The 27702-nt window shown below is 36.8% G+C and overlaps 1 protein-coding gene across 4 annotated transcripts in view; it reads right to left on the reverse strand.

The window, feature by feature from the left end:
• HNF4G (hepatocyte nuclear factor 4 gamma) overlaps positions 1-27702 on the reverse strand; it is a 61057-nt gene that overhangs the window by 21771 nt on the left and 11584 nt on the right. The window contains exon 1 of one of the 4 annotated variants that reach the window (XM_027792094.2): positions 12546-12620. The exons of the other annotated variants lie outside the window; for them this stretch is intronic. The gene's annotated coding sequence lies outside the window, so the exon portion shown is untranslated. Of the gene's footprint in view, positions 1-12545; positions 12621-27702 lie in introns of those variants that run through there. 4 annotated transcript variants of the gene reach the window in all.

Consider the following 27702-nt stretch of genomic DNA (forward strand, 5'->3'; position numbering starts at 1 on the left):
GCAATCATGGAAGAAATTATCCTCAGAAAGTATCGTTTCACAGTACAGGAAGTGTACAAAGTTTCACTGTCTTTAACCATAGCTAATATTTTTTTTCTTAAAGAACCACACTAAATAAAGAGTGATGAAAAGCTATTTGAAGACAGCCCATATTTGGTTAGGAAATCACAGTAGTTTCATCATCAGATGGAATAATTTTATACTACTGATGGCTCAGTTTGAGAAGTTACTTCAGTAGCAGAATTTGTTGTATTTGCTACAATATTTTTTTGTATTTGTATAGTAGTTGTTACAAAACTAGTTACTAGTTACATAACAATGATACTTAATATACAAAGGGTTACATTTTAACTAGAATTATCTTTTGAACCTTAGTGCCTATGTTTTGATAAGATTTTCTATAAATAATCTCTGGCTTTCTCATACCAAAATTGTATGCTGCACAAATACAAACATATCTAAGGCTATCTGAGTTTTATTTCAAAAATTCTGGCATATGAGTAAATTTAAAATACGAGAATGAATGTAAGATGGAAGATATCATGTATGACATGATCAAATCCTGTTATTCCATCTGCTGTTAGCAGAACTTCTTTAGCACTGCCAAAACAGGCCCCTCAGTGACTACTAAAGAGAGGGAATGAATTGACCCTTCATACATCTGTCATATGAAAACTCATTTCAATTGATTTTTTAATATGGAAAAGTGTATACTATAGGAAAGATGTTCTTTATACTATTTTTTTCATGTTTTGCTAAGGAAACTTCTTACAGTCAAGTGTTATATTCCTAAAAAGCTGCTTTCAGGGGGATTTATAGCATCATGAAGTAAAATTATACTAAATGACTACTGTAAAATACTAATATGTTGTCTTTCTGGCTTAGGTGGATCAGAATGCATTTCTGGAATTAAGAGCAGTTGAGGGAAGAAGCCAATGATGGTCAGCTTTTGGTTGTATGTCAGTCCAAGATTTATAATATTCACTAGTATTCAGATCCCCACAAAGCAAATTTCTTTTCATATTGAACACCTGCATGGTTTTTCAAATTCTGAACAACCTTCCAGCTTGTAGTATGAGAGATTCTTTCAAATTCTAAGTCATCTACTACTGACAGCCAAGAAATATTAGTGTTAGGTAAACAGGAGTTTTTAAATTGTATAATTAGTCAAACTGCAAAACACTCCTTTGAGACATGATACTTTAAACTTGAGTGAGAAATGATTTTTCAAAATAAATTTTGCAGTAATTGTGAAAAAAGAGAAAGCTACACAGTAATGGTTTTTTTCATGTTGTTTTGTTCAGTTTTTTCTTTAAATCTGATGACCTCACAATCACATACAGAAAGCATTCCTATCTTATCTCTAAGACTATTAACTCTGTTAATTGTACAGCTCTCCACATTAAATGTAATCATTCTTTCTGATTGTGGCATAAAATAGAACACAAGCTAATGAAATCAAGGTTATTTCCATAAAAGTCTTCCTGAAAATAAAAACAAATCTCAAATTATTATTGCTACTGAAAACAGTTTTGGTTTGGGTTTTGGTTTTTAGCTTTTGGGGGGTGAGGTGGTGGCATTTGTTTTCGTATTTTATAAGCAGCAATATGTTCTTTTATCATTCCAGCTTAACAAGAAACATGGGTCCCCAGAAGAAAGCCTTCATTTAAAGGTTGTTTTTGGGGTTTTTTTTTTCTTATTTCCTATGTCTTGTGAGCAAGGAACACATCCTCACAGTATTTCTTGTTTTGCAGGTACAGTGTGTTGTGGTGGACATAGATGGGAGGCATCCTATTTTTGTCAGTAAGCTGGCATATTTATCCAGTATGCTGATAAAACACACATTTTGATATGTCTCCCCTCCCATTTGCTGGCACACACACTGCAAGATATACATGGAGTCTGTACTAACCAACCCTAATGAAACCATTCGATCTGAGCCAGAACATCTCCTTACTACTGTAAAAACAAAGATCTCCAAGTGACAGTTTACATGCCAAAAGCTTACTACCTGGGAAGCAGGACACAAGTTTGTGCACACCAGTGGGGAATCTCATTTTTGGCTGAAAAAAACCCCACACATCCATGTAATACCAGAAAGTGTGTCCACCTCCTGTAACACCTTCAGTGCCAGGGAGAACAATGCCAGTCACTGCCACATCAGCTCTGCTGCCACTCACCCCCAAGTATTTCACAAATGGTCCATGAGTAAGGACTGAGTAATTTTAAAGGATTTTTCAGAACAATTTGTGAATCATGACAGTAAATGCACAGCACAACTGCTTCCAGTAAGATGATCAAAGGCACCATCTCATATGCACTTCTCAAACTCTGCATCAACTATCAGCTTTACTGAGTAAATTTATGGCACTTAGATGCTTCTGTGCTTTTTCACTTTGCATCTTCCTTTTGACTTTATGCCCAAAAATATAGCGGTTAAATAAAACACTAGGAAAGCAAAGCCAGTACCAGAATTGAATAACAGGTTTTCACGCCACGCTTATTAGGAAATGTGGCAACATTATCTGCAATAAATCATGCCCAGGGAAATGTAAGTAAAAATCTTTGAGGGAAATCTAGGTTAAGCCTCTTTCCATTACACACATTTTTGACACTTAGACCACCCCAGGCATTCTATAAAAATGAGATTCTTGCACATACTGAATCTGCCTCTTTTTTTATTTGAATTAGTGATTCATTATGTTGTGCTCCACCATATCATACGGCAAAAATACACAGCTTTCTAATAAGTTATGTTGAGGGTTGTTTTTTCTTTTTCTATTTTTCATTTTGGTGTAACAGGGAACAGACCATTATTGCAAAATCTGAATTATCTTTATTTTTATGCTTTTGGCTTCATAAAGAATCTGACTTTTGGAACACCCAGCTACAACTTCAACAGCCATAAATATGAACAAACACAGAAAACAAAGAACATGAATGGCTTCTGACTTGTCAAACACTATGGACCCACCCTATTTAGCACATTTTTCAAGCTGGAAATAATCCCAAAATAGTTATAAGGATGCCAATGAGTAGTCTACATAGAGTTTCCAAGCTGGCTAAGAGATTTAATACTCTAAATTCTATGAAGTGCAATTTACAATTTTAATCTCGCATCCACTACTGTCTTTGCCCTGTCTGTACTTGAGGGGAAATATCAAAGGATTATGAAAGCTCTAAAATATTTTGAGCCTGAAAAACAGTTGCTGCAGGATAATTCTCAAGATAATTTACACTGGCTGAGGGTATAGCCCACTTTCAGATCTTCCCTCCCTATTCTAAATATCATTCTCTGCAGCTTATTCTAAAAGGATAAATGATTTATTCACTTTATATACCACACTGTCATTGAAGGGATATGGTACTAGCTACTAGCAACAGTAATATAACAGTGTCATATGCAAAGGGAAGATGTTACGTCCACTACTTAAGGTCAAGGTAAACAAAACTATCTGGTTTATCTGATTTTATTTATCACTTACACATGCGAACATACATCAGTGAGCGCCTTGGGTAGCATCTCACAAAGTAGAAGACACATCCCAGTTCGCAAACCCTTAGTTGTGCTCTCTCTTCAACAGAAAGGTGTGTCTGGAGGATGATTTTCATATTGAGTTCACCTAAAATCTGCGCAGATCAAAATTATTAAGGTAATATCTTCTGCATTTTCCAGATGTCCTGTGCTTTCTGTCAATGGTTTACTGAAGCCAGTGCTCTGTCTGCGTGTGGTGGTCCTGCAGCTGTGCTCTCCAGCCCTTAATTACCTACCAGACTCAGGAAGATTTTTGCTATTGTTATTATTTCACTTTTTTATTATTCTCGTGTTGCAGTGAATTTCTTCAAGTAAGGAGAGTCGGATTACACCTATAACAACTGTATGTCAGCAGCTAATAATTTAAAAACTTTCTTCTGAGATTTCTCAGCCTTCAACTTGGCACAGGACAGCCTTTCAGCAAATAATACCGTTGTAGGTAGTAGTAAAAGTAGTAGGAAACAGTCCAGGAAAAAACACCTTATAGCCAAGGGGTCATACAGGGACCATTGCGTGTAGGCCACCGTGAATCGTCAACAGGTAGCTGAGGAGAGCAGTCTGTCCAGGTGAGGAAAGAGTCAAGGCCGTGGCGGTGCCTGCTGAAGAAGCACATTTCTAAAGGAAGATTTAGAGGGATAGCTAATGATGAAGTGGAGCCCTGGTGACAGTCATTCAAAAAGAAGGCAGGGGGGTGACCTTGCTGTCTACAGCTTCCTGATGAGTGGAAGTGGAGAGAAAGGGAGGTGCTTGATCTCCCTGGTATCCAGTGATAGGGCGCATGGTAATGGTTCAAATCTGCATCAGGGTAGATTTAGACTGGAAGTTAGGAAGAACTTCTTCTCCAAGAGGGCAGTCAAACACTGGAACAGGCTTTCTAGGGAGGTGGTCAATGCTCCAAGCCTGTCAGTGTTTAAAAGGCATGTGGACAATGCCCTTAAAAACAGGCTTTAACTTGGTCAGCCTGAACTGGTCAGGCAGTTGGACTAGATGATCACTGTAGGTCCCTTCCAAGTGAAATATCCTGTTCTATGCTATTCTATTGTACTCTGTTCTATTTTAGCCTATTCAGTCAGAACATTGTATGCCAAGTACAGGGGTTAGGAGGTAAAAACTGAGGATGCAGAGTAGTTATATTCCTTTATCTACCTGTTACAGGAGGCTATCCAGAGTAGACTGCAACATATGTAGGTATCAAATGTTATGCAGATTTAAAATCTTGGTTTATATATATACATATGTATATGTGTATGTATGTGTATATGATGTATATTTGTACACGTAGGAATGTATTTTCAGTGTTATTGTGACAGCTAGATTTGCCTCCTGAATTATTATTGAGTATGCCTACAAAAAATGGATTTGTCCCTCCTACATACTGGACCCCAGTAATTCTCGACATTGTATTGTCCATGTGCAGATTCTCTCCAAAAACTAGTAGTAAATCTTTATTTTGCCACTTCAATCCATTCATGTGCTTGCTTTGTGCCCACATTAACAGTAAATTTGCTAACCCTATCTGGGGTTAGCAGGCACTATTAGAAAATTGTGCATTTTCATGGGGAGGAAGGATAAAAAATAGGATACTTTTGCTTCTTTACATAGCAACAGATAAAGTTTACTCTTAGGTATACTATTTGCTATTAAGTAGACTTTAGTATTTAAGATTTCTATTTTAACTTAATATTCTTTAGTTCATTTTATTTCTGAAAACTCAAAATAGTCATGAAGTGTTGCCAGTTTAGAGGGCTTAAAGATTTTTGTAGCATAGATTTTTGTGGTGAGATTTGCTGAGGTACAGTTAAATGGCTGGAGTCTCTTGTTAATTATTTGCTTAAATCAGGTAACTTATTATTTTCTGTACAGAAAAATTAATCAGACACTTGTCCTGGACAGCAGAATGAAATGGGAGGAAAAGAGGAAAGAGTTCAGGAGTAAGATAAAACCAAACTATCGTGATATTGATAAGCAAGACTAAACACTCTGGTTCAATCATCCTCAGGTGTTTAGTAATTTCTTAATAAGCCTCCTTGGCAGGTTTTTATGCCAGCTTCCTTCTAAAAAATGTTTTATATAGCCAGTTAGATAAATTTTACTTACAATTTATCTACATTTATCTTGAGAAATACCATCTAATAAGATAATTTTTTTCCACATATGAACAGCCTTGCCTTTGTCATACACAATAAAAAGAGTCCAAAAAAAGGTTAACCAGTATGAAGGCAAGTTTTGTTTGGGTTTTTTTTCAGCTTGCCTACAATTTTCTTTTCTGTGTGAATTAATCACAGCAAGTCTTCTAATTGCTATAGCCTATCCTCTGCTGAATTAGTTATGTATTCTACATAATGCTTCAAAACAAACTCAGTACACTTCTGCCCACGCTAGTGACTATATAACTCTTGGTTCTACGTAAAAGGCTACTTAAATACCTGAATAGTCAGGCAAGTCCCATTATATTCAGTTACTCTATCTAAAATTAAAATTTTTAACTAGCCTAAACTGACTCATCACATTCCTGCAGAAAGAACGTTGTGTCAACACACTTTGACTTAACTCTTCCAAGACACTAGCATGGTTATGCTTAGCTTGACAACTTCTTTCATTTTTATTTTTATGAAAATCAGTTAATGAGAAGTTCAGAGCATGTTGACTATGAGTTTAAACTGAATGTATGACAAAGGGACAGAAAATTCAAAATACTACCCAAATAAAGGAACACCACACAACCATAAAGGCATATATTCTGTTTCAATGGTATTCTGGATTAGCTCTTAAAACTATCGTGCATGTAAAATGCTCTGCTTTTCAAAGGCATACTTTTCCCTCTGAGAACAATAAGATATGATGGGATTGAGTACTGCTGAAAATACAGCTTGTAAAGCATCTCAAGACCAACAATCCAAAGTTTCTAGAATCCTAAATTGGGCCAAGGAAACAATTACACTAGGTCATAAACAAAGATATTTCACATTAAAATTGTTACATTATTTTTCTTAAGAGAACAAAGTAATTAATGGTTTCAGCAAGAATGAAATAACAGCAGCATCTCCTTGAAAATACACACAACAGGGCTGTCCTAAGAATCAGGGCGGCCCTGGACACTTGATATCTTTATGGATAGAGGCATCCTCATTGTAAGCGCAGTAAATTCAGATCCCAGTGCACATAAAACAGAATCCTCTGGAGAATGAGTTTAAATCTATTTTTCCCTGTACACATACAGATCCACTCTGCAATTGGCCAGTGGTTATCTCTTAATTTTAACACATGCTAGGTGTGTGCCCAGGTAGGAATAAAACATTAACTACTGAGACTTCTAAGAAATACAGATATATCTACTCCCACAGATTTTTTAAGAGTGTTTTTAATAAGCTCAAAATCAGTAAAAGTCCCATTTAAAAGCTGATGATAAATATTAGAAAAATAAAGTGGGCTGCATGTCTTTAATTAAGAAAGCCAGAGCACTGATTAAGCTCAGCAGGGAAAAACTCACTGGCATGGAAACTGTGAGAGATACGGTCCTGCAAATTTGTGCTTAGTGTCTATCATAAAAGCAGGTAAGAGGAAACTTTGAGAAATGGTTATAGGTGCAGTTATGAGTAAAACCACAATGCAAATCATCAAGATGCAGTCTGAAAAGTTATATGTACCTGCAATAATGCAGGTTACATGATCTACCTTAAATATTATAGATAACAGTTGTGTCTGGGTGGGTTTTCTGGACATCAGTAATACTCATGTGGCCATATTCCTTGGGTTTAATGCATTGATGTAGGTAGGCTCCATCATTTTATCTGAGAAGTCTGCAGTCGGTTTCCCCATATCTGTGAGAGAAGGACAAACTATATTCCCCTTTTTAAGAAGAAAGAACTGAGGCAAAGGACAACTGAAAATAGTGTTTATGACACTTGAGTCCACGTGTCCACAATATAGTCACTTGCATGCAAACTGGATGTCTAACTGCCTTTGTATATAATCATCAGAAACAGGAACATCTAAACAAATCAATCAAACCTACCTTTAACAGTAGGTTGAACTGAATCACCTCTCAGAACACCCATTTCTTCCCACTGGTTGTCTAATCAAAGTGCTCACACAAATGCAACAGACACTTAGAGTTAGTTGAGGTGAATCCACACAAATGACTCCCCAAAATCTGAGAAGGCAGCTGAAGGTGGAAACCCTGGCTGGAGACCCACCTCCTGCACTATCCAACCGGGCACTTTCTCAAAACTGAAAGTATAGCATATAGCCCACCTGCTATGGGTTATGAATGCCAGAAAAAAAGCAAAACAAAACCCAAACAAAAACCACCCAAACAAAAATCCCCACCCAACCCTTTAATCACATTTTAAAACAAATTCAAAATATTGTTAAACTCCTCGTTCACATAATGAATGTTTGCTCCAAATTAAGATACGTTTCAGAGGGCCTGAGCTTCAGGAAGAAAGTCAGCCAACTTAACAACAATGGCCAAGTGTGCAAGCATACAATAATGGACACTATACCAAATGAGGATTAACAGAATCAGACCCAGGTATCTCTGCATTTGATAAAAATTGAGATACAAGCAATATAATCAAAAAATAAGCTAGGTGAAGAACATTCCTCACAATGGAAAGCAACAAAGGAAATGTTAAGTTAGAATACCTAAATGTGGGACAACTGTCCTGCATGGTCTTGCCTACAGTCCCGGTTTGTGAATGTATACCCAAGATCCCAGTGACCAGAAGACAGGCTTCTATAATTTCCTTTGGAAGGTACACCAAGCACACAGCCTCTGAGGCCAACTGATACCTCCTCTGGCCTGGGGAACCAGAAATACAAGGTATGTGGAGGACACAGGTCTCTTTGACACTTTACTGGGACACTGTTCAGGTGCATCTCCTGGGGCCAAGACTGTGATGCATTTACCCTTACTTATCTTACATGTAGATATGGCTGCAGGAACAGTGTTCCACTCCAAGTTAAGCTGCCTCATCAAAGCTACACTCTATGCTGAAAAAAAGGAGAAATCACAACTACTCTGTTAAATTTATCTCAGGAGACACAGAAAAGCTGTTGCTCTCCAAGGTTTTGGTGATTTTTCAAAACAATGCAGTAAAGATACACATCTTTTAATCTGATTAAGGAGAAAAAGCAGCTGTAAACTGTACTCTGTACTGATTAAATGCCCTGACAATACCTAAAACTGATTCATCTTCCAGATAACATTGCTTTAATTAGACACGTGAGTGCTGACAGTCCCCTTTCGATTGGTAAGTTCTGTAAACACATCAACATTTAAAACACATTAGTATTTGAATACCCCTAGCTGATTTGTGAGAATGGCAGAAGCAACTTCCTGGGAAAACTTAAGTCTTTCAACTTCCAAAAAGAAGTAAAATCACAGTAGAAAAAAATGTCCTAATCAGAAAGAACTGCAGAACAAATTTCTTTAGGAATCAGGAAGGCTGAGTTGGTAGCAGTGGTGTGCGAGAAAACAATGACTTCACTTAGGTGATGAAAAGGTCACTTACTGGGTGTATCCTAACCATTTATGTTAAGGTTTTATTACAGATACAATAAATTAGTCATTTGAAAACTTCCAGAATCTGCAGGTGAGTGGAAAAAATAGGGGTAACAGGATTTTCTTTTTTAGGTAATGTAAGGTCTACAGTTGAAGGCACTGTTGTAGTAGACTTACACCAAGCAACAACACAATTGCTGCACTGAAGAGAATATCAGTGTTGGCTATTTGAAGTGGAAGTCCTGCTTGGTCTAATAAAGATGTGATTTCTTGCTAAAACTTGGCCTTGCCTGGGCATTTGAGTAAGTAAAACTAAAACACCAAAATTTCTTTGTTACACTTTTTTTGACATATAATAAATATTAGGGGTAGGAAACACAGCAAGTATTTTCTAATGGAAGACTGTGACTTGTCTCACTTAATCTGCACAGCATTCTTAGGGAAAAAAAAGGAAAACCCAAACCTACAGCAACAGGTTGCTGTTGTCTTGGAAGGAACAGTTAAAAAAACAACCCGAAATCCAACTACTCTTAGGAAATGTGGCAGAAGTAATTACATAGGCACGCCAAAGTCTTCAGAATCACTGAATACTAAAAAGACATGAAGACACAGTCTTTGTTGTAAACTGGTTTATTTTACATAAATGAAGTTGTATTTTTCATTTGTTAGGAGAGAAAAGCAAAGACTCAGAACTGAAACAGGACACTGGGTGCTTTGCTAATTTCCTGAAGAGAAGACTGAAGAGAATTAAAATATTGAGCAGATTGTTGTGTTATATTGTTTTCCTGAAGAGACAGAAAAAAAGAAAAAAAAAAAAAGAAAAATAAGAAAAAGAATTTGAAAAAATAGTACTGCCTTGATGTTATTTCTTAAAGGGCTCTGAATATAAAATCCAATCAAGAAAGATGAGATACAGAAGTGAACTAAAAGGCTGGGTGTTTGTATGATTCCCAGTCATCAGTTTTAGGAGTCCAAAAGGAAGAACTATATGAAATACCACTATGGGCATGAGGAATCCTGAATACATTCTTAATCCTTAATTCCACAAACCTCAGGAGATCAAGTTCAACATCCTCCTCACTGCACGTCAGATCAGGTTGCTAAGGGCTTTATCCAGTCATATCTTGAGATACTCTGAAGGATGGAGACTGCCTAACCTCTCTGGGCATCCTCTTCCTCACTGGCCCTGGTTCCCCCTGACCCTCAGAGCCAGGATTTTTCTCCTTACATCCAGTCTGAAATTCTCTTGTTTCAACTTATGTCCATAGTCTCTTGTCCTCCTACCTGTGCCACAGTGAAAAGCCTGACTCCATCTTTTCACAAACTGCCTTGAAGTACCAGATGCTGTTGTGAGGCCCTCTTCCCCAAAGCCATCTCATGTCCAGGCTGAAACAGTTCTGTCTGCTAGCTTCTCCTCAGCCAGGCAGGTGTTCCAGCCCCTGACCATCTTGGTGGCCCTCCACTGAACTTCTTCCAGTTTATCCATGTCTTTCCTTGAAGAAAGAAAGGGGCAGGGGATGGGGAGGGGGCAAAACTGTATGCACTGGTTTAGATGCTATCTAAAAAGTGCTGAGTAAAAAGGAATAATCAATTCCCTTGATCCTGCTAATATAGCCCAGGATGCTGTTGGCCCTCTGCTCCTGGTACACATCACTGGCTCAAGCTCCACTCACTGTCTACCAACACCCCTTGCTTCCTCTCAGCAGGACTTCTCTCCGGCCAGTCCCCTAATTCTCACCCCAATACGGGATTGTTCCTCAATTGTCCCCCAGTTTCTCAATTCTCAATTGAATTTTTATTCTCTAAAAATCACAATACTTTTCTAGCCTCCCCTGGCTAAATTACTACCACATTCTCCATTTCTGAGATATATACGTAAGTTAAATTACCACAATGGACTCGGTTTGAAAAGATTGACTTAGCTGTCTCAAACAGTTCTAATTAAAATACTGCCATATCTGTTCACTTAGCCAGAATAAGGAGCCAGCCAGTCACTTCTACCAGTACTTCTGGACACATTTCATAGAGCCAGCAGAACTCATCTACACCTCCTGCTATCTGTCATTCATCTGACAGTGAATGGTATTTCTGCTTCCATCTGCACGGGTAGAGGGGGGAGTTAAAAGCTGTCATTACAGCTGGAATTAAGGAGCACTAATGGCTTGCCAGCCATGTTCAGGGCAGAAGAATGTAGATCTTACAGAAGACTAAAAGGAGTTGGTTTGCCCATCTCAGGGAAGTGAAAAGTGAGAGGGAGTTTATTCCACAAATAAATCATGCACAGTAAACAGCAGCATAGAGGGAAAAATTATTTAGACAATAAAACAACGCTGCTGTAAGAGCAAAGGCATCAATTTGAGGCTGGCAAGTGGAAATTTTCTAAACACGGCAGGGTCATGGCACTGTAACAAACCTCCGTTTAGGTAGTAGGGGCAAGGCGCCTAACTTTTTAAGACATGGAGAGAAATTTATCAAAGGTATTATATGGGTTGGTGACATCAGCCAAGTTGATGACTCAAGAGATCTCTTCTAGTCTTATATTGCTGAATATTTTGCATCACAATTTTTTTTTTTAAAAGTGGTCAGTGAACAATATCAAGTATGTTATTCTAATTATGAATTAAACAAATATAAATGACAGAAAGTTAACCTTAGTGCAATAAGCAATTAACAGAATTATGCTGTGACTGCAGCTGATACATAATTAACAACTGCTGCAAGTGATGTTATCCATCTAATTTGCTCAGATTAGAGTAGCATTATTCTTAGGCATGTTTAGCAAGTTCTGCAGTAATGTGCACTTGAGTGAAGTGCTCTTTACTAACGTGTTGAAATTCACAGAGCTGTTATTAGAATTGCAAATAAGATATACACCAGCATTATTTCCTCTGCCCATCATTTTCTCTTCGTTGGAACTACCCTTGACAGAAAATCAAATTGTAACAAGTCCAAAGGATGTTTGCACAAATCAAGTAAAAGTGGTGTTATATAATTAAACAGGGAAAACGTGCAAAAAATCATCCTGATGAACCAAGTGGGACTGAATTCAAAACACGTGAGTTGCTGCTGAACAAGAATCATGGAGCTTACTGGAGGACAGCGAAAAGTATTCATGGTAGAATTCACTTAAGAAAGTGTTAAGGGGAAAAATATTTTTTGAAGTATTGTGTGTTTAAGGCCCAGAACTGAAGAATATCTGATCATTCAAAGTCTAACAGAATCATTAGAAAAAATCATCATCTTTCAAGGACTGGGTCTTCAAGGTCAATACATATTGGAGTTGCAAAGTCCTTAATTGGCAATTCAAGCATATTAACTTAAAAAAGGAAGAACAAACTAGTGGTTCACAGGTGTTCTGTTCATCTTTCCCAGGATACTGGAAAATGTGGACAACTGGATAAAGTAGTAAGACATGATGAGGGCCCAACTGCCTGATAAGAAGCACACACATCCCTGGATGAACATAATGATATGATTTGGCAAAAGTCTTTGGGGTGCGTATACCTTCCACAAACCTACCACCAATTTCTCCAATTTCATGGGTATTTATGTGGTTTTCAGGAGCACATGATCTTTCCAACACTTGTGTCTCCAAATGGTCATCATTTTCTGAAAGAGTGGCATGTTGAAATAGGACAGCTAACGTTATAGTCTCCAGCAAGCAAGGAGATTAGTGAAACATGCAGCAAAACTTTACTTACATTCAAAAAAGTAAACAGACTACAGAAGCTTCAGTTCTCCATATACAGGTGAGGGAAGGCTGATTTCCTAGGCTATATTTCCATCCTCACCTTTAGGTAATACCTGCAGCCAATAAGAGTAAAAGAAATGCTAAGCTACCTGCAATGCAAATGAACTGTGCTCCTAAAGAATATTCTTATTTGGATTATAAAGGTTGAGAATACAGTGCTTTCACGCAAGGTACAAAGGCATTTCTGAAGATTAAGGAAACTTCAAGAAAATGCTTAAGTAATCAGACAATGTTGATGCCAGATTTTCTTTAACTTGTAGAATAAAAAAATCATAGAATTTATACAATACCTTGAAATACTGAAATCTGGAAGGATTACATACCGGCAATAAGAGAAAAAATGGTTTTTAAAACTGCAGAACTGTTGACATAGAAGCGTATGAATAAAAGATTCCCTGCTCTTTGGATGACACTAATGTTTAGGTACTGGGTAAACTACATAGTAAAACAGGATTTGTAGTAGAAAAGCCTACAAGAAAAGTAAGTTTAATTTGACTATGTGGAGAGGGTTTCAAGAAGGATAAAGGCATAAAGGAAACAAAGGGACATTCTGTAGTAACCTTGAGAACTGCTTTATAACTTTTGCAGCCTCACTGACTTTTTTTGGGTGAGCTGCACTTTCAAATGCTAAACTTTAGCTGGACAGTTACTATCTTTTTTGTTTTATGTATATTTATGTCAATGCTACCTATTAATTCTATTCATTCTTACCTACGTTAAGTCTGTATATTTATGAGTAATTCTTAAATACAAACAAAATATACACTGGTCATTCATAAAGTTCTGAAAGACAAATTTTCTTCTGCATCCCCAATGTATTTGCATGCTGTTAAGATCCAAATAAGAGCATGTCATTTTTAGGTTTTCCTATTAAAACAATAATATCCACTGACTTCAGCTAAGACAGCATTCTTTGGTTTGCTTTCTACTTTACTAGAAACCTTATGGGTCATACCTTGGTTTTTTTCCCTTGGAAGAAACTGACAACACAGAAAATCACTTCCAGACACCAGGGACGAAAGTAGCTCCCCTTATTTAGATACAACAGGACTTTAGTCAAGAACAGAGATTCTTACAGTCTAACTTGTAGGTCTGCTGAGGCACTACATTCTTTATTGATTTTGCAAACTGCAGTGCATGCAAAATAGAAAGCAGTAAAATTATTAGGCCATCACTACTTTCTGTCCTCAGAAGCAATACTGCTACACCAGCGTACCAGATTGATTCCGGCAATATCAGAAATAAAAGTATTTTATTTAATAGTTAAAAATATATAATCCCTATCTGTGTATTTTCATATGTAGACCCTGGATCAGAAACACACAGTTTGGCTAATTGTGGAGGAAAAAAGCACTACTTGTAATGACACAGCCTCTCCCACTGGGGCCACTATAAAGGCACATTGAATTATCAGGTGTACTAAAGTGAGGATGAAGCCTGGAAATGGCTCTGTTCTTTAAGTCCCTCTGTGCTTCTCTCCCTATCCTCATTTATGTATGCAAGGTAAATTAGTCTCTCCATCATCCATGATGAGGAAAAGTTGGAATTTCTATGAGAAGCACACAATTTTTTATACACCTCTTTTAGACTTAGATTTTCAGAACTCCCTTACACACCTAATCCTATAGCCATTAGTACGGCAATAAAATGACATAAAATGAGCAAAGAGCAATAAAGTAATCATATCCCAGCATGTTTATTTAGTTGTGGTCCTTAATGACAGAGACCTTCGTACCAACTGATACCCGGAGCTGCTACTAATTCTCCTCTGTCTCAAATCCCTGGTTATCATTACTCTCAGGCTTATGTCCAGTCTTTTAAAGCCTGCTTCACACAAACTGTGAAAAAACAAAAATCACAGAAAGAAAGATTATTTTTATTAAGAAGAACAAAAGCACTTTGCAAATTCAGCCCAAATCCATTCTCTTTTAGAGCAATACTGAAAGAGTTGAGTTAGAGAAGGCAGAATGGTGGAAGAAATGTACATCAGGTCTGCCTCACCAGACAGGTACCAGCTGTGCTTCTGCAGCCCGTGCTGTGACCCCACTGGATGTGAGTTAGGGGCAATGCAAAATTTGCATAGCTGCACTAAGGTTGTATTAAAGTGTGTTAATGTGTGCCTTTGCCTCTGAGTGTCCTGTCCAAATCAGGTACATTAAATGGCTGAAACATCAAACGGGTCTTGGTGGCTGTTCTTACTAGGCTGTACACATATGCTCTAGTGGTGAGAAAGGTATTTAAAATCTAAATATGTAATTGTGAATCTGATGGCAAATCAGACTTTCCTCAAAATACTTGAGACAAGCAGTCAAATTTAAGCTGTACTAACTGTATCATATTGTGATTATTTTTACAATCATTTCTATGTTGGCCTAAAACCTGTTCCTTCAAAATACCACCTTTTCAATTTCAAAAGCTTTAGTTACCTATTGAGTATTTAAGCAGAGTTTCCTCTGTCTTTACTTCACCATTTATATTATTTTCTAAGAAGCTTTAAGAAACATAATTCCCATGAGGGGACACTGATAATCTACATTGACATCTGATTAATGCAAAAAAGTGCAATTTGATCCAGTTGTTCATAATGGAGACCAAGAACATGCAGTTGTCCTTCAGGAGAACCGATCTGATTTAAAAACAGCCAATAACAATCTACTGAAAAATCCAGGGACCAACCACTGCCCGGTGATCAGTCACAGTCACAGTTACAGTCACCGCTAAAATATAGTAACTTACTTTCGGTTTGGGTATTTCTAGTTTCACCTTTCAACTGTCCGTGGTTGTTTGGTTTTTTACTTTTTGTGAAAAATAATACATTTGATTTTTTTTAGGGTTGCCTCTTTATGTCACATAAGATGTCGCAGTCACTTTACTTTCACCTCACCCATCTGCCGTGTATGTTCATCTCCTTCCCAATATTTTTCTCTCTCTACTTTCCCTGTCCCACTTGCTCCTTTTTGTCAATCTCTTCTCTCTTTTTGTCATTTTGTTTAATTGATTCCCTACATATAAAAATCACTAAAAATAATTAAAATATATATATCATGAAGCCAACATGACTTTAGACTACTATTGAAATTAGAGAAAAACCTTCATGGAACCACTTGTCAGGATCAAAAAATCATAATGTTTCTGAACCTGGAAAGGCCACTGTTGGATTTCTTATTACATTGTACTAAAATACCAGCAGATTTTACTTTTTCTTCTCTTAAACCTTCCTAACAGATGTTTATAAAATAACTGTGAGGGCAGTTATGCATTTCCTGTGACAATGTGAACAGGATTGGTCTTCAAATCCTTTCCTTTTTAGTCTGAAAAAATTATTTTGTTTTTCTTTTAAATAATTGGGGGGATATGTGTGTGTGTGTGTGTGTGTGTGTGTGTAAATTAGTGTAAATTACATTTCCCTTGCTGCATGATACACCTGTTTCATTGCTTGTTCTTCTCTTGCTCTCTCCATCTTCTCCAGACTTTTCCAGAGTTAGTCTTTTGTCAGAGAGATTGTTTTTACTGCAGATTTCAGCAGTGCTTTGTTCCTCTACTGCGAGCTCTGGAAACCTGTTCTCCTTTAAACTGGGATGAGCTGTACAAATGTGGAAGCTAAACCATAAACCAGCAACTTACGGTTAGTTAGCTTAGAATAAATAAATAGTGTGACACAGATAATATGATATGTTGCATTAATATTGTAAGCAAAACATACAACAGGTTATGCTTGCACAAGCTAGTACATGCGATAGATGGAAAATGCATATAGCTTGGCAACATTCTTCAAATAGCATGCTCTAAATATTAAAGTTGGTCAAAAATGACTCTGAGGAAAGGATTCCCATTTTCATTTGAATTTTCAAGTGTCCAGACAGTACGCTATTGTGCAAAAAATGGCTTGCTGAAATAAAAACACAATAAAAAAGAGCTATGTGTTGAATTATTTCTTGAGCTAGGATCCAAAGTAAAACACTGTGATAAATCACAGCATTTTGCTTCAAAGCAGGGGAGAACAAAACATGGACAGATAGAGGGGAAAAAAGTGAAGAAAAAAATAATGGAAGAAAACCAAAACAAAACATTGCTCCTTTCAGGATGATTGAATTTTGTTTAATCCATATTTTACTCTCTGCTACATAATTTTACGCTCTTGACAAAGTGTCAGGCAATTGGAAGAGGGTTGGAAAAACATATGCAGCTTTTTGTCAGCTTTATGCCTCCCTAAATTTAGAAGACTTTTCTGAATAAAGAAACTAAAAATAAATCAGGAAAGAGTGTCAATAATGGGGTCTGAATTATCCAGCAATAAAAAAACCTGAAAACATTTTTTATATATTTAAATAGAATTTTCATAACATAAATAGTGGCAACGAGACTTGACTGGCAATGAAAAAAAAGTGATTTGTAGCTGACTTACACAGATGACCTTTTAAAAAAAAAATTACACTGCCTATATATACTGTGCCTTATTTGCTTACATGTTAAACTATTTTAAGAACTCAGTTAAAATGTGGCCAACATGTACTTTACCTAATCTTAATAGCAAAAGCTGGCACTGAAGTCTTGGATAAGCAAATATATTCACATTAATATTTACAGTTTTAGTTTCTAGAATGAAAATCAATGCCAATTTACCTGGAAACTGTAAATAAATTAACAAAATATGCAGAAAAATGAATGCCTACAGATTTATTTTACAACTTTATTCTTATCACACATACATAGTGTGCTTATGTGTATATAAAGAGATAGAAAGTTATGCAGTTTGCCTTACGGACAAGATTATGGTAGAATCATGTTTAAATACAATACAATTATCTTTAAGGAAATGTGCTAAAAAGTTAAAAAGTTGAAAAATATAAATTTATATATATATAACAGATTTAAGTCCGGATTTTGTAAGAAGAAAACTTCCAGAATTCTGTAAACTTTCACCATACTAATCCTTTGGTCATTAGAGTAACATCATCAGGGAGACCTGACAAAAATGATAACTACTACACTAAGTAAAAAATGTGTGTATGTGTATATATATACATATTTGAGTGTATATATATGTATATATATACAAATAGTACATACAAATTTTCTGAAAATGCATCCTCAAAATAATGGCAGTGAAAAATGAATAAAAAAGAGGGAGTAATTTGGTTCTCAAAATCAAGAAAATGTTAGTCAATCCAAATATGAAAAATTATTAATCAAAGTTAAAAAAAGTCCTTTAAAACTTGAGTGAAGTAATTTTTTTTCTAACTAGCTCCAGCAATAGACACATATTGAACCCAGGTTCATATTTACATCCGTTTCTGCCAACTCTTTACCTCTCCACTATGAAATAACATATTAGGTCCAGAGTTGTAGCACAGTGCAGCCCACCTGCCCAGTCAGCCAACAATATTAATCTTTTTTCTCTTTGGGAAGTTGTAACCAGTGAGGAGCAGAATGACCAACCAGCTTTTTTACAACCTCTGGATGAGATAAATCGTGTCTCACCTTACAAGCTACTCAAGACCCTGAAATTTTTCATTCTGTTACCCTTTCATGTCAGTTCTCTTATTCTTTTCAATATTACTGGGCTTGTATTTTCCTATGTTAATGAACACAGACTTATATCACTCACTCTGTCATGTTCATCAGTGAAACCATTGCTTCTCAGAGCTATGTAAAAGCAAACGGTATTAATTGTGCCAGAAGTGTTAGCAGACTAATGTTTTATCAAGCCACTGTTCTTGATTTTCCAACATATCTGCATTAAGCTAAACAAATACAATCAGACAATAAACTTCCAATATTTAACTGAATGTAGTCATAGAGTACACCACTCAGTAACCAAAACCACACACAAAACGTGCAATTGCAAAGCAGCACTACATCTGAAACAGCAACATGTGTTGTCTCCTAAATGGAACTAAGGGAAAAAGGACACAATCCCATTCAGTCTTTAAAAAAGGTATAACATTCAGGATATTTTGTTCAAACAAGCCTGTGAGTAAAGCTATCTAAAACTTTTAGTAAAAAGCAGAATTAGAAAAGACAAATTTGAGTCTAGAAATAAAGTGAATCTAGAAATAGAAGCTTGCATGAGTCTGAGGATAATCTTCAGATGATGACTTGATGGCAAGTCTGATAAAAGATCATAAAATTTTAGACAGACAAAAAAGAAATTTTGCAGTTGTTTTATGCCATAAAAGGGAAAGTCTGTAAATGTTTTATGCCACAGAAATATTTACTAATGTCTTTATAGGCTGCCATGGATTTTAGTTGAAACAGTCCATTAATTATTGGAAGACATGGTATAGAAAATATTGTGCAAAGCAGTAGCTAGTCTTGAATTTAGATAAAATTTGAGATGAGACGATATGAGATGAGATGAGATGAGACAAACAGAAATGAGAAGAAACAGTGAGATATACCAGCCTACTGATGTTCTTTTCATAGAGGATGCTCTGTCTCCACGAGCTGTAAACACTTAAGATGGTGAGCAAGGAGATCTTAGACCTGCTTACAACTCATCTTCTCACGAAAACATTAATGGACACACTGAAATGAGAAGCACACACAAACTATGAACCAGCAGAAGATCAAGTACCCCCATAAAATGGAGCTGGAGAGATTTTTCAGAAGTATTCAGGCACCTTAAGATGCAAATACTGTAAGAGAACACATGGCTCTTGATAATGGCTGGCCTCATCCTGTTGGGAAAAAGCATACTGAAAAGCATGATTCTCAACTGAAAGAACAGAAGAAGGAAGGACAGGATTGCTGCTGTTCAAAAGAGGCTGAATAAGAACAGGTATCTTGTACAGCAACTTCTCCAAACCAAAGAGGATTCCTTTTTACACACTCACACATGTAGCCACAGTATTCATTGTACCACCATTCTCAGCAAGAAAGGGAACCAGCAACCACAAACATTTATAATGGTTTTGATTACCCTGCTCCTTTTTGCTGGCAGACAAGATGATGAATTTACAGACACCGTGCAGGATAGGTAGACTGTATTTCACTAGACATCTACTTGTATCTGTTGATGCGTGAACCTCTTTGAAAATCTGACCTCAGCCAGCCCTAAGTATTCCCTAGAGAAGTGTGATGGTAAGACTTTGTATTTGCTAGACTTCTTTTGCCTTGAGCTCATCAGTTGGCAATTAACTATAAATGATTAAGGCAATCATAAATGCTAGCAGGCAATTCTTAAGAGCTCAGTTCCAGGTGAAAATGAAATCTTTTAGGAAAATAAGATTTGGAAAGTACAAACATCAACTGAATAACCTGAAAATGCCTTTTTTTGTAGTAGACATCCTGAAAAAAGAGCCCAAGTTTGTTTTTCTGGGTTTTTTTTACTGCATGGATATGAATTTCATGGGCACTGTAAGCAGCTAAGGTGTCTAAAATACATGATAAAGTCTAATTTAAATGCTTCCAAAATAATTGAAATAACTGAAAAAACTTTAAATATTTGTAATTATTAATGAAACACATTTTTCTGCCAAATTGGTTTCCATGTATCTGAACTGCATGCAACTGTACCATCAGCCACTTTCTGCTAAGACAACACAGACAGTAGCAATTGAGAAAACACATTATACATAGCACTTAGTTCACCATGAAATTCTAGATGAGTTAATGATAGATAATGGCCTACAATTCGCGTGTGACTTATTGTAGCAAATCTCACTGATACAGCAATTCAAGCGCACTGCATCAAGGCTGCACTAAGTGTAATCGAATGGGCTTGCAGAAAAATCAGCAGAAATTACAAAACACTTAATAGAAAAGAAAGTGACATGCTTATAAGTCCCATGAACTCAGTGTTGTTTGACTGTTTTAACACATCTGTTTTATTAGGATTTCCAGCGCAGAGTTTGTGGATAAAAGAACTAAAGTGTCAGTGCTCATTAGTACCCTGCTCCTTACCCAAAGTTATTGAAATAGCTACAAAACCTGTCCAGTATCACTGTGATGGCTGCCATCTTGACTGACACTAAAATGACATGTAAAGGGTATCTTTGCAAGCTCCCTTTCAACTTTTTAAGTAGGTTAGCAGATCCACATCCAATACCTAAGATGCAGATGCATCCTAGATGTAGCCTGTGGCAGTAGGTCTACAGCAACAACAAACTTTGCAACCTCACAAATCAACGCCTTTCAAGAAGCCCTGATGAATATATTGAACAGAAATCCCAAGAATATCTGTTTCTCTGGACAAGTCTATGTGTGACTTCGTTAGCGATTTCCTTTCATTACGAAAGCTAACCTTAAACCTAATCTTAGCCCTACCCTTTGTTTTCTATCTATTAAACAATCATTAATCCAGGGAAAATCCTTCCATTTTAACCCATGATAGCATTGTTTCTTTAGGTGCCTTTTGACAAAATTTGCCCAAGGCTTTTTGGAAAATCTAACTATACTGTGGCAGTGTCAAATATCACAAGTAGAAAGCACTTCAAAGCTCCTGAGCCTGACATACCCCAGCTTTGCTACATGTTTTACTGGGATGATGTCTGGAAGGGCACCAGCCCCCTTGCTCCCCTCTCACTAGCTATGGCATTTGCTTGCTCTCTCGAGACAGGACAGAGACCAGGACACAGGGAGCACACAACACCGGGACATCCACTGAGGCACACCTACACCAGTAACATACCCTTTTCCCTATACCTAGTGACTCCTTGAAAGAATCGCAAGTTTATGCAGTGTGCACTCCCACTGCAAAAATTATTTTTATTAGAGATATAAACTATTTTTTATTCTCACTGAGCTCATACTGTACTTCTGAAGATTTCATCTGCAACCCTTTTCAGAAAAAGAAAATAAAAAATGGCATGGCATTTACCATCTTTTATGCTATTCTGGTCCTTTGATACAAGGGTATAGGGTGACAAAACAGACACAGACTGGCAAGACAGATTAGTAAATATGAATCAATCTGTCACAAAATAGTTGAAATAACAATAGCTTCAGATACCTTCCTACTTGTGAACAGCGTGAAAGTAAGGTCTGTTTTACTAGTACTATGTGCAAGAACCTAATGTGGAAAAGTTGAACAAATGAGGCAGAAAACTTTTAAGGTAGAGCAAGAAGAATCCTGGTTGCACATCTTCTGCCACCCTGCAGATGGGTCCCACACCACCACAGGAAACCACCTCGCTGCTGGTCACCCCCACAGCAGCCCAGCCACCTCTGGAGCCACCCGGCTCCAGATGGCAGCTGTCCTTCTGCAGCCACTGCCAAACAGACCAGTAATAATGGACTCACTTGAAAACAAAAAAATCCACTCTGTGATCAAAAAGCCACTGAAGTTCACGAATAATAGATGCTGGAGCACAGCCAGTAGAAATGTAGCTCATCACTAAACAAAGTCTGCATTCATCTGTGGTGGAAGGTCCATTTTTTAAATGGTGCATATTATTTAATTTTTGTCATTTGGGATGTTTAGGGAAATACTAAACCAAAGTGAAATAAAAATACACATGTAAAAGCCCAAACAGATACTAAAGAATTTGAAAGACATTTTGCTATGAAAAATATAAATAAAAAATTAGGAAACACATAATCAGGCAGAAAAGACATTGGAATAAGTTTTATCTTAAGAGATCTGGCAAAATTAGCCTATTTCCACAATAAAATATAGCCTGAGGCATTACCTTTATTTATTTTTCTCAACTATCTTTATTCACCTAATAGCACTACAAATCTGCCTGTGTAGATACAGAGATCTCATGTCATCATATTGCTCAAGTATATGCTGCTAATTAATAAACAGCACATATAACAATTATCTAAAGCTGAATTACTGGTTTTACTTGATATTACCTGTCCATTGTCTTCAACAAAAATAAATAGGAGATACTGTTTCAGTGGAAATCTAAAGATTCAAGGCTTTTTGGACTCACTTTTAATAAATTACATGGAGTTTGATATAACATAGTTAATTCACAGACATAACGATGGGCCCTCTACAGAAATGTCAGCTTTCATAGCAATGGCCACCACTCAACAGGAAAAATGCAGTTTATCTAGATAAAGAGACTAAAACAGTTCAAACTACCTTATAAACAACAGCTCCCCTAAGAAAAGTGTGCATCAAAGTCTAACACCAATATACCATTTCTTCCAAGACCAGACATTATTTTCACCCAAAGAAAATTACCTGTAAGAGTACATCTAACAGTGCCCTCTGGTGAGAAGGTGCCCAAGGAATATGCTTTCGTTATAAGGGTAAAGAGGGAGATTTTTGTGGCAGGGCTGCTAAGTAATTCGGACAATTCCACAAAATGAATTATGGTATCTCTATTCAAGACCAGCAATGAAGCAGTTAGGTGTTTTGAGATTAGAATTACTTCATGCAATGGGTTTATGCTCATTTTTTTAGATGCAGACTTGCATGAAGAAAGAGACAGTAGCCTTGACTAGGTGAAGATTTATGAGTGCTATAGACAGCATAGCTACTTTTATGGCTGAGAATGTAATAGATCCTAAGCAAACACTGATAAGTCCTCTATTCTTCTGAGAAGTATCCACCCACCAAGTGTCCTGACATTGGAAAGCCCCATAGTTTTGATAAGAATATAGACAAACTAACTGTAGAAAACAACTTCATTTCTTAAGGCAGTTGAAAACATTCATCAAATGTTTTGCAGGCAAGGGCTGTGTCTTCCTCCATTATTGGACAATGACCACTGCATTCTCAATCTCGCTGAAATGTGTAAATCTTACTGAAATATGTAAAATATATATGTATGTATATATACACACCCATAAATTCCATGTCTATATATCAGTATACATGCATGTGTATATATATATATACACATATAAACTCAAGTTAAAATATTAGAGAGACTTTGTCATTGGACGAAGAAGTAAAATTCTACGTTCAAAAGGTTTTATTGCCAAACACAACAGAAGGTACTTAATTAAAAAAAAACAGTTGAAACAAAGTTGTGGTGGTGGTTGAGGCCTGAAAATACCATTCTGGTCTGGTTTATTACCTGCTGTCTGGGGTGAAACCAAGAGTAGCTTTCCCAGGAACATCATGCTCCTTCATCTCTATCTCCTAGCCATCGCATCTGCTCTATCTCTGAAAGTACCATGGCAGTGATTTCTAACCTCCTCAGTGAAACCTGAACTTCAGCAGTGTTCTCATAAGGGTAGGAAGACTTAGGGACATTACCAAAGCTGTTTGTATCTATGATGTTTGTACTGCATAAGAATGAGAAAGTGAACTTAATGAAAATATTGCCCTAGTCAACTTACATATCTCTTATGACAATCATTCCTCTCACTCATATTAAATATGCCTCATCACCCTCTTGCTCTAACCATGGTGACTAATTAACTTCATGGTTTTCAAGGAAGGAACCTGGCAGTCCCACTTGGTTGTTTAACAAATAACCAGCTGTCCCCAGACAACTCAAAGGAGTCACTTCCAGCCAAGTTCCCTTGGGCCAGGTACAAATATCAAACAGAAACCCACAGCAGCAGGTGGCAGCAAGAAGTGTGGGGGACAGGATCGGTAAAATGTCACCAGCAAATAAAAAAGCTGACTTTTACATTATTTTGCAATGTTTGGACAATTTATTATACCGAATGTGATGGCTACATCGGACATTGTAGGTCTTGATTATACTGTACAGCTCATCAGATTTATGTATTAGGCTCCTCTAATACCTTTACTTAACACCTTGCAACACGCAGCTATCAGCTTTCCCAAAACAGGAGCACTGGTACTTTCAAAGGAGGACAAGCTAATTAATTTTACACCAAAAAAATGGTGATATGTTGTAAACAGCAACAATAATTAAAATACTTTCAAAAAGTTGGAAGTTCTCCCCCCTTTGCAGAGCTTCACCCTGGCAAACAAGTGAATTGAGCAAACTCCATTTTTAAAAATCTAACCCGATTTTCCCAGAAAGCCCAATGTGGATAATGATACCAATTTGATTTATTTTGGCAAATAAAGAAGGGAAGGGGCTGTGAAAGTCAGATCTGTAGCAGAAATATTAACTTTCCTGATAATACTTAAGCAAGCACTAAAGATACTAGAGCAAAAGCTACCTTTTTATTATGGCAGCAAACAGCATTCAGCCTCATGAGGCCAACAAGCATCACTGTAATGTATGAAAAACAGAAATGGTTCAGGTCAGTTGAGGGTCTTCTCTGAACCTCAGGTGTAGGGTAAGTTAACAGTCAGCAAATTAAATTACTGGCTTTTAAACTTTCTCATGATATATTTTGTATAGTTACATAGATACTTGTAAATAAGGAAAGCTGCCAACATAAGACTTCATTCAGCAGGAAAACGGAGAGTGAAACTATTAGCGTAAGATGTCACCATTTGCTTATACAAGAGTATTAAGAACTCAAAACATTATGTTAAGCATTCCTCACTGGTGAAGTAAGTGGTAGCTGAAAGTGCTAGGATGATAATGTGGTTATTTTCTGACACATTGATAATTTTGGTAGAGTGAAAAAAAATTATCCAGGGTAGTTGTAAACAATACTGCATGGGTGTCTAGTGGAAGTAACACAGACATTTAAAAGCAAACAAATATGAAAAAGCACACTGCCGCAGAAAAACTTTGAAAATTAACAAAATGTGACAAATTTGTTAAAGTCCTTGTAAGTTCAAAGTCAATAAGATGTGACTGTAATGAACATTTTTTTGAGATACTAAAAGCAAGAATATAAAAATGTCAGAAACACTGTCCTGCTCCGGGGTTCAGCCCAGGCTTGTTCCACCTTGCTACAAAGCTCCACATTCCCTAGGGCGCAGCGCACTCCCTTGTGTGCTGCCAAGACTACTGCCAGCCGCCCTCTCCCTGAGCCTTTGTACAAGAGTTAAAGGAAGCTTTACTGAAATTAACTACTTATTAATCAAAGGCAAAATAATTCTCTCTCTCTCTCAGCCACATGAGATAGGAGGGGACAGTTATTTGGAAACTGGAGAGCCCTAGAAGCGCCTCTGACTTTTTTAGCTCAAAACAGTGCACCTCTGTCACTGCTGCGGCATGATTGCATCAAGCCAACTTTACTCTTCTGTTCACAAAGGGGGAGCTTCACATGTCTCAGATCAGTCACAACTTGCCCTACTGATTCTAAAGGGAAATGGAAGGAAAATAAATATGCTATTATTCTAGATTAAAAAAAAAAGGTGCTCTGACAGCAATGTTGCATAGTAAATAAAAAGAAATCCACTCTAATCAAATTTATTTATTATTCCTTTAGCGGCGTTACACTGACAAAAAATGGACTCTGCTTTCTTTCGGCTGTGGGATCACACTATTACGGATCCTTCAACACAAAGTTACAAGAAAAAGCAGTACGAATATTTTTTTGTTTGTTTTATCAAGTTTTTATAGTGTCTAGGTTTTCCATCTCAACTGTTCTTGTTCAAACTAAATCTAGTTCACAAAAAAAATCCCCACCTTATTTCCCTGAGAACCTAGTTATTTTATCTACCTCAACAACCAAGCTACTCTACCTTGTCATTTCAATTTTCACATATTTTCTCCTTGTGTATTAGTTCTATGATTCAATAAAATCTCATCTCTTCAGCCCACTGCCATAAACTACTGTCCGGAACAAAGCTCTCCCTCAAATTCAATCTCAAACAAAATGAAAAAGAGAAAATCACAAATGAGAAAGTGGACCGCAACCAATCCTAGGGGCCCCATTCTCACAAGGTCTGCAAGTTATTTTGCTTTATCAAGTAAACCCGAGCTACGGAAAGGTGCTATCACCTCTCTTGCTGCCAAAAGAGAAAGTGTTAATAAAAACAAGATCTTCTTCCAGGGACATTGGAGTGTCAATGTTAATCACTGATTTGGCTGAAATGCATTTCTTGATCTTAAAAGTGATTTTCAGATTAAATACAAATAACTGAAATCTTAATGTTTAAATAAATAGGGACACGGACTACCACATATCTGGTGGAATTACTATCACATATCTGGTGGAATTACTGTTGCAAAACTATGATTACTATAAATAGTAATTATTTACTGTAATGGTAACACCTAGAAATCCTTTGTGCTCATCTGAGTTTTCTCTCAGACATTTAATATCCCCAGTAACCAGGAAAGCAAGAAAAACCTTTACATGTATGTCATCTATACCGCTACACAAAGCACTGAGATACAGGCGATCTCACAGTTGAAAGAACTTTCAGAAAGGGCCAAATTTATTTTTGTTTCAAAATTTATAATATTTATTGCACTTTCCTATACAGCCTCCTAAAAGCTTTGTAATTTCAGTCTTCAACTCTCTGCATGTTTTTTTCTCCTGTTCACATGCCTTTAATAGCTTTGTATAGAACCCCACCTGCTAAAGCCTCTCTGAGAAAGCTGTAATAGCTGTAATTTATAGGACTGGATTATGAAGCTTTTCCTTCAAATGAAAATCCGGAAAACACCAAAAATAAAGCACTTACATAGCATACATTTATAAATGCTGGAATTGAGCCACTATATGCAAACCTGCAAGTTGAAAGGACTGAGCAAAGAATCAATTAAGGTTCTCTACAGTTAGAAAATGCTTTGTCATATAACAGTGGCTGGAAGTAATTCTTGCAATCAAGAACAAGCAATTGTCTGTATCCATACTGTGCCTTTGTTGAGGTACAACTAGGCAAGCCCATACAATTGCTTCAATGGAAATACATGCAAAGGGAGCTGGCACTGAATTAAAAAATTACTTTCACACAATGAAAGCATGTTTTAATAATATTTTTTTTCTTTTTTTTCATTTTTCTTCTATCACAGTGATTTTTAAATTGTGTAACTCAATTAATTCAAGTGCGGTCAGCAGAGAAATCAGCAATAGAGTGTGCGGAATTGGTGCAAATATTCCCACATGCCACACGACAGCAGTGACATACTAATAAATAGCATATTGATGCTGATGTTCCTAGGGTGTCAGTGA

The sequence above is a fragment of the Falco peregrinus genome, chromosome 3 (genome assembly GCF_023634155.1).
Source record: "Falco peregrinus isolate bFalPer1 chromosome 3, bFalPer1.pri, whole genome shotgun sequence".
In the NCBI taxonomy this organism is placed as follows: Eukaryota; Metazoa; Chordata; class Aves; order Falconiformes; family Falconidae; genus Falco; species Falco peregrinus.